The sequence below is a fragment of the Condylura cristata genome, unplaced genomic scaffold, assembly GCF_000260355.1.
Source record: "Condylura cristata isolate star-nosed mole 26May11 unplaced genomic scaffold, ConCri1.0 scaffold00005, whole genome shotgun sequence".
NCBI lineage: Eukaryota > Metazoa > Chordata > Mammalia > Eulipotyphla > Talpidae > Condylura > Condylura cristata.
In genome coordinates this window covers 2,260,368-2,274,869 of record NW_004567106.1, presented here as the reverse complement: position 1 = coordinate 2,274,869, position 14,502 = coordinate 2,260,368, and positions in this window count along the sequence as shown.

Below are 14,502 nucleotides of genomic sequence, written 5' to 3'. Positions count from 1 at the left end.
TTGTTACCTCTTAAGAAGTATTCACTACTTATTTCGAAGTCACATACATTCTTCGCAGAAAATTTAGATGGTTATGAATGATATAATTCATATATAACCATCCCTTCCAGAATCAATTATTGTTAGCTTTTGTTATATGTGTGTGAAATGAAATTGCAATCTCACTGTAAATATAACTTTGTATAATGATATTTTTTCACTTATCATTACAGGTTGAGTACTTTCAATGGCCCAATTAATGCTTGAAAATATGAATGACTTGGGAGTAATCTCTCATATTGCCATGCCTTTATTTTTAGCCTTGTTTTAGACAGAAGTTGTTTCCAAAATTTTGCAATTATAAATAGCACTGCATACATTTGTTTACATTTTTAATATATCTCTGATTATTTCCTTAGATGTATTCCTAGAAGTTGAATAACTTTACCTAAGCGTATGGAAATACTTAAGTTCATCATGTTTATGGCAAAACTGTTCTTGTAAGGTTTTTATTTATTTAGACTAAAAAATGTAAGGACCCAAAATATAAGGTTCATTCTCCATGTTCTACCTAGATGTTATCAGTCTTTCCTCCAGGTCGCATACTGTCTATTGCTTGTTTTAATTTGAATTTTTGAAATTATTAGTTATAATGAAGCACTTTAGTGATCATTTACACCACTTTCTTTATCATTTGTGTTTATTTTTCTATTGAAGTTCATTGTATTATAACATAAGTTTCAGGTCATTATCATTGGGATTCAACATATGTATGTGCTACAATAAAGTAACTGCTAAAGTTTTAATTTTATCTTCAATATACAATTCTTTCATGTGACCTGATTTGGCTACTGTCCCCTTCCTGGTAACCACAAAATGGTTTTATAGTCCAAAAGTTTATTTGTATTTGTCCTTTTATTTGTTTGTTTGTTTCTAAGGATGTATTTATTTATGCATACAGGACTGGGGAACAGTCCAGAGGTGCAGGGGCATTGAATGGATTCACCAGAGACAGAGTGGGGGAACAGAACAGGCAGATTAATGAAGCATATTAGTTATAATGAAGCACTTTAGTGATCATTTACACCACTAAATGTAAATGATCACTAAAGTGCTTCAGGAGGTAGGTCAGGAGAGGTCTGCTGTGCCATGTGGGTCGCCTCCAGGGCTGGGGATTGAACTCGCACTGAGGCTGCTGTGGCCAGATTGCAATGCTGTGTCCTAACCCGTTGCGCCACCAGGGAGGGCCCTGTCCTTTTATTTCATGTCTGTTTTCTCTGTCCCACATTTGAATGAAATCATACAATGTGTGTATTTCTTTGTCCAGTATTTTTTTTTAAAGATTTATTTATTTATGCATACAGAACTGGGGTACAGGCCAGAGGCTCAGGGTGGTGAGAGGCTTCACCAGAGACAGAGTGGGGAGCAGAACAGGCAGATCGAGGAAGTACACTGCTGAGGGGAGTAGCAAGCGGGCCAGGAGAGGTCTGCCACGCCATGTGGACACCTTCGGGGCAGGCGGGACTCTAACTCATGCGGAAGTGGCTTTAGCTTCTCAGTGCAGTGCTTTAACCTGCTGCGCCACCAGGGAGGGCCCTGTCCAGTATTTTTAATTAAGCATAATTCTCTCTAGGTCCAATCGCTAGCTGAAAATGTCAAGTTTTCATGTTTTTATAGCAGCATAATATTCTAGGACTGCTATAAACATAGGGGTGTATATATGTCTTCAGGTGGATATTTGCTTTTTTAAGGTAAATATCTAAAAGTGGGGGTAACTGAGTTACATGGAATTTCTATTTTTCAGTTTTTGAGCCATTTCCACATTTTTTTTTCTATAATGGATACGCCTGTTTACATCCCTGTTCAATATTGTAAGTTATTAAAGTCCTCTATGATATTGTATTGCTTTCAACGTCTTATTTTCAATCTGTTAATATATTTTTTAAATACCATGATGGTGCTATATTAGGTGCATATAAATTGATTAATATGTCATCTGCTGTACTGAAATTTTACCATTACATATATCCATCTTTGTTTCTCACTATGTTTTCAGATAGGGAGTCTAGCTTATATGATAGATGTGTAGTGTCTATCCCATTTCTAAGTTGTCCATTTATTCCATCACTTTGGGTTTTGTGTTTAGGCTTTCAACTGGGTCTTGCCAGCTGTAGATAATTGAGTTTTGCTTTTATTTTTTAAATATTTCACAACTTATTTTTTGAAGATTTATTTATTTATAAATACAGATCTGGGGTACAGGCCAGAGGTGCAAGGTCAATGAAAGGATTCACTAGAGACAGACAGGCAGATTGAGGAAATACACTGCTGAGGGGTGTAGCAGAGAGACAGGAGAGGTCTGCTGCACCACTGGGGCATTCCCTGACCTGGGATCGAATTCATGCTAAAGCAGCTGTGGCTAACTTCATAGTGCTATGTTTTAATCCCTTGTGCCACTAGGGAAGGCCTGAGTTGGCTTTTTAATACCTCCAGTCACTCCAAGAAAATTGATGGTTTATTAACATAAGAGATATTATAACAATTACCATATTTTCTATAGTTTTCTGGTTATATCTACTCATTTCCTTGTTCAATTTTTTGTGAACATTCTTCTCTTTGATTTATATAGTATGGTTATTTTTAGCATTTATTATGAGAGAGATAATATTGGCAAATTTCTTCATTCTTTGTTTGAATAGGCATTTTTTCCCCTTCAGCTCTAAAGAAGAAACTTACAGTATTCTTCGGGGAAAATGTTGATTTTTTTTTTAATGAAATGCCATTGTTTTACAAGCTTGTTAACAGTATAACAGTGTAGGATTTCTTCCTCAGGTATGGACATCATAGCTCTTCACCAATAACCTTACCCACAATCTATTGTTTTTGTTTGTTTGTTTTTATTTTTTAATTCTTTATATTTATCATCATTTGCAGTAATATTGAGGACACCCCCATCAAGTATTATACCATAGTGCGCTACCATTCACCCATATTCCACAACTATAGACCATTGTGTTTCCTTCCCTCTGCTCTTGCCCTTCATCCCCCAACCGCCTTTGGGTGCTTCAGTTCTGTAACCAACATTCAAGGCTTAGATTTTTGACTTTGTCTTCACCTGGCTATTAACTTAGTTACATTATATTATGCATTTTAGTGACACCATCCAGTTTTATCTTTCTCCTAATTATTTCAATTAATATTATTCACACTCTATTCATATTGCTGTAAATGGAAGAAGTTAATCTTTTTTTGACCACATCTTGAAGTCTCCTCTTTTCTGGGGTACTTTGGTTGTTTACACAGTTTAGCTATAGTAAATAGTGCTACAACAAACACTGGGATGCAAGTTTCATTTCAAATTGGTGTTTTTGAGTTGTTGGCTAGAGTCCTATGAGTGGAATTACTGGGTCAAATGACATTCCATATTTAACGTTTTGAGACACCGCCATACTAATTTCCATAAAGGCTGGACTAGATTGCATTCTCACTAACTGTGCAGGTGTGTTCCTTATATCCTCACCAGCACTATTCTGGTTTTGTCTCTATGTGCCATTTTCACAGGTGTGATATTGTGTCCCATTGTAGTCTTGATTCGCCTTTATCTAATAGTAAGTGCTTTTGAACATTTTTTTCATGTTTCTGGCTCTTTGAATGTCTTCTGTGGAAAAGTGTCTGTTTAGTTCCTTTGTCCATTTTTATTGGGTTATTTGCATTTTTTGTATTCTTATGAGTTATTTGATATAAATCCTTTGCCACATGTAAGGCATGCAAATATTTTCTCCCATTTTCTCCCATTCAGTGTCTTTTCGTTTTAGTTATAGTTTCTTTCACTTTACGAACACATTTTAGTTTCATGTCTTGTGTTTTCCTTGGAGTTGGCAATAAAGGTATCTCTAATGCTATGTCATGAAAAGTTTTGTCTAGGATTTCTTTTACAAATTTTATGACTTCAGGGTTTCATTCAAGTCTTTTATCCACCTTAAGTTAATTTTGGTGTGTTAGTGTGAATTTGTTTAATAGTTTCATTTTTTTTCATACAGCTGTCCAGTTTTGTCATCACCTTATTTCAGTGCATGTTTTTGAATCCTTATCATAGATTAACTTTCCACATACATGTGGGCTTATTTTTGAGCCCTTGACTCTATTCCACAGGGTTGTGTGTATATGTATTCCAGTGCTAGGATATTTTAATTATTATAGCTTGATAATGTAATTTGAGTTCTAGAACTTTGAAATTCTCCTTTGCTTTGTGGCTCCATGTGAATTTCAGTAGTACTTGCTATAGTTATTTGAACTATGACATTGACATTTTTATGGAAATTGTATTGAATGTTTATATCGCTATGCGTAGGATAGATATTTGACAAAGTTGATTCTTTCCATCCACGAGCAGGAAATATTTTTCCATATTTTTGTAGCTTCTATTTCTTTCAAGAATATTTTAGACTTTTCTTTGAATAGATCATTTACCTCTTTTGTTAAGCTTACTCCTAAATATTTAACCTTTTTTCCTTTGGTGTAATTTTAAGTGGGATTACTTTCTTAATTTCTTCTTCATCTACCTCATTGTGTATAGGCAACCTATTTATGTATCTGATTTTATACCCCCCATTTTGTTAAACTGATTGTTTCAATTAGTTTTTCCATGAAATCTTGAGTTATTTATGTATAATATTATTTTTTATGAAAATAATTCCTTCTGAATTTGAATTCCTTCTACATCTTTCTCTTATAGAATTGTTGTAGCTGAAACTTCTAATACTATGTTAAATAGAAATGGTGAGAGTGGACATCTTTGTTTAGTGCCAGGTCCTAGTGGAACTGTTAAGAGAGTCTCACTGTTGAGAGAGATGTTAGCTATGGGTTTATTGTAATTGGCTCTTACCATAGTTTGTGAGGGTCACAGTTAAGTGGATCACAGATCTTATAAAATCCTTTAATCCTTTATCAGCATCTATTGATGTAATCATATTGTTTTTATCTTTCTTTTTAATGAGGCAAGTTATGTTGATTGATGTTAGGAAATTAACCATCTCTGTATTTCTGGTATGTATCCCACTTGATCACAGTGTATGATTGTTATAGTGTATTTTTGGATTTTATTCAGTTTGTGTGTGTGTCTATAATTTTATTTTTTGTGTGCTTCCTTAATTTATTTTTGGTATTAGAATAACATTGGCCTCATAAATTTGTAAGTATTTCATACTTTTCAAATTTTTTGGAGAAGCTTGAACAATTTTTTTGAGGAGCTTAAAGGTTTGGTACAATTCAATTATAAAAACCATTTGCTCCTGGACTATTTTTTTTTTAAGATTTATTTATTTATGCTTACAGAACTGGTGTACAGTCCAGAGTTGTGGTACGTGAGAGGATTCACCAGAGACAGAGTGGGGAGCAGAACAGGCAGATTGACATAGTAAATTGTTGGGGGGAGCAGTGGGCAGGTCAGAAAAATTCTGCCACACCATGTGGGTCAGCTGTCTGCCCGGGGATCAAACTTGTGCTGCAGTGGCTTCGGAGAGCTTCATAATGTGGTGTTTTAACCTGTTGCTCCACACGGGAGAGACTTGGACTTTGTTTTTTTGGAGATTTTTATTTTTTATATTTTGCTTCTATTTCTTTGCTTGTGATTGGCTTATTCAAGGTTTCTATTCCCTATTTAGTCTTGGGTGATTGTATAATTCTAAGATCTTTTTTTCCATCTCTTCTAGGATATTGAATTTGTTAGCATATATATGTTCATTATAGTCTAATTATTCTCTGCATTTTTTGAGCATCTGTTGTGATTTCACCTCTTTTATTTTTAATTCTATATATTCAAGATTTCTCCCTTATTTTCTTGGTGAGACTTGCTAGATGTGTGTCTCTTTTGTTCATTTTTTTTTTCTTTCAAAGAACCATATTTCAGTTTTGCTGGTCTCTTGGACTATCTTTTTTAATTTCTATCATTTATTTCTACTTTGATTTCTACTATTATTTTCCTCTACTGGCTTTTGGATTTTTGTTGTTGTTGTTGTTGTTCTTGTTTTTATGATTCTTTAAGTTGAGGGAGAAGGTTGTTTGAGTGTTTTTTTGTTCCTTGATGTGAAGCTGTATTGCTATATATTTTCCTCTTAGTACTGTTTTTGCCACACCCCATATTTTGAATGGTTATGTACTCATTTCTATTTTTCTTGAGTTATTTTATAATTTCTTTGACTTCCCCATTAATCTAGTGGTCTCTCAATACTATGTTGTTCAGACCCTATCTATTAAAAGATTTTCTTGCTTTCTTTTGCTATTCAATTCTAGTTTAAGACCTTATTTTTTTTTTTGAGAAGATACTGGGCATGATTTCAGTTTTTGTGAAATTGTTGATATTTGTGTCCATGTTGTGTGGAGTCTATTGTGGAGAATGTCCCTTATGTGTTTTAGATATGTGTGTATTCTTTTTGGGCATGCATTGCCATGAATATGACTATGGGGTTGATGAGGTCTATTTCTCTAGTTAAGGTTATTGTATCCCTATTTATTGTACATTTGTGTATCTATCCATTGGTGAGAGAGGGGTTTGAAATCTCTTAACTCCCCACCCCCAGTGTTTGCTTTCATAGTCAATAGTAGTTGCCAAATGTATTTTGGTGCTCCTTTATTTGGTACATATACAGTGATGAGTATTATGTCTTCTTCATGTATTGTATTCAATAGTGATCCTTATTATATAGTGATCCTCCCTGTTTCTTCTTATCTTTTTGAACTGGAAATATATTTTGTATGATATAAATATGATTGTCCCTGCCTACTTTAGAGTCCCATTTGCTTGTACGATTGTTTTTCAATCATTTTTTGAAATTATATTTATCTTTGGATTTTAGATGTTTCCCCAAAGCAGTGGAATTTAGACTCTGTATTCTGACTCAAAAAGAAAGTCTATTAACTGGTGAATTCAGTCTATTTATATTTAAGATGATTATTTATAAACGATAATCTACTGCTATCATTTTATTCATGATTTTTGTATGTCAATCTATTTCTATATTTGGTTATTTGTGTATGTGCTCTTTCTTATTTCAGTGGATGGGCTGAAATAATGAAAAATTGCTGGGAGTAACTTTTTTTTTTTTTGAGGTTTATTTTTTTGTACATACAGAACTGGGGTACAGGCCAGAGGCTCAGGGTCGGTGAGAGGCTTCACCAGAGACAGAGTGGGGAGCAGAACAGGCAGATCGACAAAGTACACTGCTGAGGGGAGCAGCGGGCGGGCCAGGAGAGGTCTGCCGTGCCATGTGGTCACATCTGGGGTAGGCGGGAATCGAACTCGTGCGGAAGTGGCTTCAGCTTCTCGATGCAGTGCTTTAACCCGCTGCACCACCAGGGAGGGCCGGGAGTAACTTTTAAGTTACCTTTTTTTTTTTTTTTTTCTAGCCATGTCCAATATTCTTTCTTTGTGTAAAACTCTTGATCATTTTTCTACTATATGTCTTAGTGTGGGACTCACTGTGCTTAGATACCTGGGTATTATTTTAGCTTCTTAGGTTTGTATATACCTTTCTTAGATTCAGCGAGCTTTCTCCTATTATTTCTTTGAGTCTGTTCCTTGCCTGCTTACAGTTTCCTTCCCCTTTAGTATACTTATTTTTCTTAACTTGCTTTTCCAAATGGTGAGGTTAGGTAATTTTTTAAGTATTTCTTCTTTCAAATTTTAACTCTTGCTCCTGCCTTGGTCTTTTATGCATTACTATCTTCAAGATCACCAATTTAGTCTGCACTTGATCTTGTTTATTGATCTCTTTCTAACCCTTATCTCTAATATTTTCTTATTTAAAGCTTTGATTTCTACTATCTGTTCATTAATTTTATTTTTCAGTGTGTTCCTTTGTCTTTCTGAGTTTTGTTGTATCTCTGACTAGTTTTTCTGAGTTCTCTTGTATAACAACTACTTGCATTTCTACATTTTCTCAGTTAGTATGAGTTTCTTTTTTGTAGCAATTTTGAACTCTCTGTCTGTTAGGAGTGTATAATCTTCCATGCCTTTATTACTGGATTCCAGAGACTTGTTCTTTCCTTGTGATGTCATATTCTCTGTGATCTCAAGTAGTTATGCATTAGTTTTTTTGTCTGTTCGTTTGCTACTTTACATTTTCCTATTAAAAAAAAAATCTGTAGCAGTAATTAAAAGAGCTAAACTACTTCTACTTTTCCTGAAGGTGGTACTATGGTTTTATTTGCTCTGATTTTGGGGAGGCTTTGCTGACTTCTATAGATACTGAAACTGTTTGCAGTTGTTCAGGCATTTGTGTGCAGGAGATGCTGGGTAGTGTCCAGCGCTGGTCTGAGTCTTCTGAACTGGCACTGGCTCATGTTTGTGGTGATGCCAATATCACTTTTCTCTTGCTGTCTCATAACTGAGACTCAGCAGTCTGTTTATTTGTCAGTGTGTCATAAGGTCAATACCAGTCCAGAGGATTGGGGCTGGTGGGAGTGCAGTCTTGACTATCTTCTCCATTACATCCCTCACTGAGAGTCAGCAGTGTGCGGAGAACACCAAGTACTCTATGTGGTTTTCACCTGGTTCAAGGGTGGCTCCATACTGATTCCACTCTTCCATTCCCAAAACCCCTGGAGGAATTGCTAGTCTTGCAGTCTGTATCCTGATCCAGGACACAGCTTCTAAGTATTTTGCTCTGAACACTGCTCATTTAATGAAGTAAAGCAATGTGGCTCCTCTGATAAAGTGTGTTCTGGTTTCTGAGGTCGAAGCATTACCATGAAATATCAGGCTCTGTGGTGTGGGACCCACTTGACTATTGTTAGGTATTCTTTTTAGAATACCTAACCATTTATTTATTTATTTATTTTTCCTCAACCTCAGTTCTGTCATCCCAGCACAACTTTCTTTTGAATAGCTATTCATGGTCCTCCCTAGTGGTGCCAACAGATTAGGGTGCAACACTGCAAGTTAGCTGCAGCAACTTCAGTAGGAGGTCAATGCCCTGCCCCAAGATGATCCACATGGCATGGCAGACCTCTCCTGTCTCCCTGGCTGCTCCCCTCAGCAGGGTACTTGTCTGTTCTGCTTCACACTCTGTGTCTGGCCAATCCTCTCAACACCGTGCACCTCTGGCCTGTACCTCGTATGTATGCATAAATGAATAAATCTTTTTTTAATGAATAGTTATTCATATATTATGCCCATTGTTTATCTATTTTAATTATAGAAACTTTACTATGGGCCCTCGCTGGTGGCACAACAGGTTAAAGCACCACATTATGAAGCTCTCCAAAAACACTGCAGCAGAAGTTCAATTCCTGCCCAGGGAGCTGACCCACATGGTGTGGCAGACCTCTCCTGACCCACCCGCTGCTCCCTTCAGCAGTGTACTTTGTCATTCTGCCTGTTCTGCTCCCCACTCTGTCTCTAGTGAATCCCCCTCACCTACTACACCTCTAGCCTGCACCCCAGTCCTGTAAGCATAAATAACTCTTAAAAAAAAAGAAAAACTTTACTATATAGTTTAATATTTTAAATAGAATTTTATCACATAAACATGTGTATATACTTTTAAAATGTTTATTGTTATTATTGAAGCTAACTCTTATATTAATGACCCCAAAGCATGTGCTACATATTATTTTAATTTTAATGTTTTCTAATATATATTTGTTTTACTTTAATGCATATACTACATATTATTTTAATTTTCCACATTTGTTCTTTGCCCTTTTATTTTATGTGTAGTGTTTCTAAACAAAAGAGAGTTGACGTTTTAATGCAGACTAAACAACAAATCTTTATTTAATGCTGGAGCTTCTTCTCCATCAGGAAATCAAATAGATAGTCATCTACATTTCTATTAAATATATTTTTGGCATTTTATTCTTTAATCCAAAATATTTGGAAATATTTTGCATATAGAGCAAGGAAGAATTATAACTTTTAAAACAAACAAAGATTTAATCAGCATCATTTATTGATTTCCCATGTTAGAATGCCATTTTTATCATTTATTGAATGTGTACAAAGACATTATACATCATTCCATTGATCTCTTACTGAGATTTCTGTACCGTTCCATTTATATCTGGTTTTAATTATAATGTTCTTCCTTTACTTTTTTACATTTTTTATTTTTATGTTTCACATTAGATCCTCAGTTATCTTTAACTGGAAGTCAGCACCTTTACATATATTGGCCACTTCCTTCCCCCTGCCTCTGGCAATAACCTACTTGTTCCCTGTATCTGGAAGCCTAGGTGTTTTTCAGTTCTATCAGTGAGATCACATAATGTTTCTCATTCTGATTTAGTTAGCATAATGTCAGTAACATCAACACATGTCACAAAAGACAGGATTTCATTCTTTTTTATGGATGAATAATATTCAATACACTTTGGATATATATTTCTTAATGCATCAATTGTTGTGAACCTAGGTTGTTTCCATGTCTTGGTTCTTTAAATCAATGTTATAATGAATTAGGGGTGTAGATTTTGTTTCCTTCAGATATATCCCTGTATGTGAAATTGCTGGGTCATATGGTAGTTCTATTTTTAATTTTTTGAGAAACTTCCATTTTTTTCTATAGTAGCAGCATCTGTTTCTACTTCCAGCAACATTGTACAGGGGTTTTCCCTTTGCTACAGTACTAACATTTAATTATTTCTGTCCTTTTTTTTTTTTAATAGCAACTCTAGCAGGTATGGGAAATTATCTCACTGTGACTTTAATTTGCATTCACCTTATGTCTAGTGATGAGTATCATTTTACATCTTGGTAGCCATTTGTAAATCTTCTTTGGAAAAATATTGAATTTCTCTGGCATCTTTAATTAGATTGCTTGTTTTATTTTATCATTTATGTCAAGTTGTATGAGTTCTTTATTTGTTTTTATATTAACCCCTTCTCAGATAACTGATTTGCAAGTATGTCAACACATTCAATAGGTTACCTTTTATTTTACTGATGATTTCCTTTGCTGTAGAATCATTTTGGCTTATGTTGTCATACTTGTGTATTTTTGCTTTTGTTGACTTTAATTTTATTGTCAAATCAAAATTGTATTTATATATTCCACTGCTGTCAAAAAAACCTTACCCTATATTTTCTTTCAGAAGTTTTAAGTTTTTAGGTCCTACTTTCAAATTCTTGTCTATTTTTGATTTTTTTTAATATGGTGTGAAATGGGAATCCAGTTCCATTTTTTTTTTTTTGTATATCACTGTCCAATTTTCCCAATACCACTTATTAAGGAGATTTTCCTTTCCTCTTTGTATAGTCTTGGCTCCCTTGTTAAAAGTTAATTAACCATATTGGTGTCGGTTTATTTCTGAACTCTATCCTGTTATATTGATCTATTATATGTGACTGTTTTCACAACAATATATTACTTTATTGGTTATTATAGTTGTGTGATACCTTGTATATATACCTTGTTTACACATGTATACACACACACATAAACACATATACATATAAAGAACTATGAAACTTCCAGCTTTGTTCTTTCTTAACATTACTTTTTCTAGTCATGATCTTTTGATATTCCATGCAAATTTTGGATTTTTTCCAAAGTTTTTGAATTTTGATAAGGATTTCTTTGACTCTACATATTGCTTTTGATAGCATTGCTATTTTAACACTATTAATATTCCAATCCATGAGCATATGATATCTGTTTGTGTTGTCTTATAGTTTTAAATATATAAATCTCTGATATTCTTGATTAAATTTTATTAATTTTGATGAAGATATAAATGGTATTGTTTTCCCAGCTTATCTTTCCAATATTTTGTTATTAGTGTAATGAAACAGATTTCTATACTATAATTGGTTTGAATTCATTTATTATTTTCCAAAATTTTTTGATTTTGTCTTTAGGGTTTTCTTATTTTTTTTCTAAATTTATTTTATTATTTATGTATATAAGAACTGGGTTGTAGGCCAGAGTTATGGAGGGAGGGGTGAGACAGAGCAGGGAAAAGAACAAGTGGATCCACTGAAAAACACTACTGAGAGGAACGGTGGGTGAGATAGGAGAGGTCTGCTGCAATATATGGGTTAACTCCCTGACTGGAGTCAATCTCATGCCACAGTGATAGGTTCTGAGATGTTAACCCCTGAGCCTCTAGAGAGACCCATTTAGGTTTTTCTACATATGATATCATGTCATCTACAAATAGAGGTAGTTTTACTTCTTTTCTTATTTGAATATTTTTATTTATTTTTTTTGCCTAATTGATCTGGCTAGGACTTCTTGTCCTATGTTCATATACATGATCCATATAAGTTCAGTATAAGTAGTATAAGTGGGCATTCCTTGTTTTGTTCCTAACCTTAGAGAAAATTCTTGTAGAGTTTTATTAGTAGGTATAATTATAACTGCTAGCTTTGCATGTATGACCTTGACCTTTACTATGGTTTAAGGCATATTCCTTGCACACACAGCTGAATGAAAGTTCTCATTATGAATGGATGTTAAATTTTGTCAAATAGTTTTCTGCATCTATTGAGATAACTATGTAATTTTATCCTAGTTTTGTTACTGTAGTATATCAAATTGATCTATTTTGAATCACACCTGCATCCTATAATAAATCACACTTAACCATAGGATTTAATGTTTTGTTGAATTATTTTTGTTTTAGTATCATTTAATCCTTGATCTATTTATGTATCTGACTCAAGGCCATACTCAATAGTTTTCATGATTAAATGTTATATATCTGCATCAGTATTTAATCATAATTGTGCAATTCATCTTTCTCTACTGTAGTTATTAAAAGTTTTAGATTTAATTTAATAACATCATTAAATATTATTTGTTTTTATTTATAACAGTGTTGTATAATTATTAGAATAATAAATGTTTGTGTTAAAAGTGCAAATATTATGGGAGGTATAAGAAGAGAAACAAGAAAGATAGGCCAGAAAGGAGATAGAATAATGAGACAGAAGGTAATGATGACACACTGAAATTTAACATTCAAAAAAAAAATGGAAAGATCTCTGTTAATCTCAGGATAATTTTCTTTAATTTCATTTTTTAAAATCATTTTAGTCAAATCTCTTGATTTGTTTCTAAAAATGTTTTGAATATGAGAGCTATTGATTTAATGATTAATTGTGGAGTCATGTCTTTTATTTTTTTATTTACCTATTTATTTATTTATTGCTATTTTGCTTGGTTCTTTTTAGTTACTGAACTTAACCCTATGTTGCTGTTTATTATTTTCAGTTTGAAGACACCATGGACTAGTAAAACCTATTTAAGGTTGTTGCTTGAATGAAAAAATATACCTCTGTGATTTTCAGGCCTCATATATTGTGGGGTCTATTCCTTTGCTAGTCATTGCTTTCCAGAATGGAGATATCAGGGCCGAGTTTTGGGGACCCACATATTTAAGAGAAGAGTAGAGGAAGAGAAGCTTAAGAAAAAATAGGAGAAAGAGCCAAAATTTTAGGATAATAGCTGGCAGGATCATTGTGACGGAATCCAAGCAAAGTGAGAGTTTCAAAGTTTCAGATGATGCAGGATGGTCAAATCTGATATAAACAGAAAGTTACAATAGATTTGACAATGCTCAAATCATTGCAGTTGTAGCCAGAGTGGTTTGGTTTCATAATTTGGTGATAGCTTCAGTTGGAGAAAAAGACTGAGCAGACAAAGTAAATCTAGTTATTGAAGATCATTCTTTCAAAAGTTGTGAAGCAGAAATGAATGTGACCAGCGATGGGAGCTTTGCTCATGCAGTATTAAGAAAAAATTATTTTTCTTTAATTTTAAGCTATAAACTACTTAAAAATGTTTCATAAAGAAAAACACATATAGGAAAGAAGAGAGACAAGCAAGCTCCCTGAGGTATTAAGAAATGATGAATTGTTTATAAAATAGACTCACATTCAGACCAAATTTTGCCCACTCCATCACTGCTACTTTGGCTTGTCTACCACCACAACTGACATAAATTTGTCACCACATCTGATTTATTATAATACTTTCCCAGAATTTCTCCCTACTTCCATCCATGCCCCTATAGAATATTCAAAACACAAAATTAAAAATGACTCTAAATATTTTAATCAGATGAGTGAGGTCCCTTTTCTGCTTATCCCCTCTTGCTGCTTCCTGACTCATTCAAAGTCCTTAACTATGGCCAGAAAGGGGCTACATGATCCAGCTGTCTTCTTGACCACATCTTCTATTATTTATTGATATTCTAACCACATAGGCCCTCTCTGATGCCTCCAATATACTTGAGTGCATATCTGCCCCAGAGTCTAAGCACCTAACCACTCCTGTCAGGGATTTCTTGACAGCAGGTGGATTCATTTCCTGCCTTTCTTGTCAATAGGCCTTTGACCCATCAATATAAAATAGCACCACCTCCAGCCTGGCATTTCTTTAAGTAAACCATGCTGTTTACTTTTTTTCCTGTTATACTTATGACAGGAAATAGTTATTTATTATTTACCTGAAAATACTAGAAAGAAGGTAGAAACATTGTTTTGTTACAGCTAAAACTCAGTACCTAAAACTGTGCATG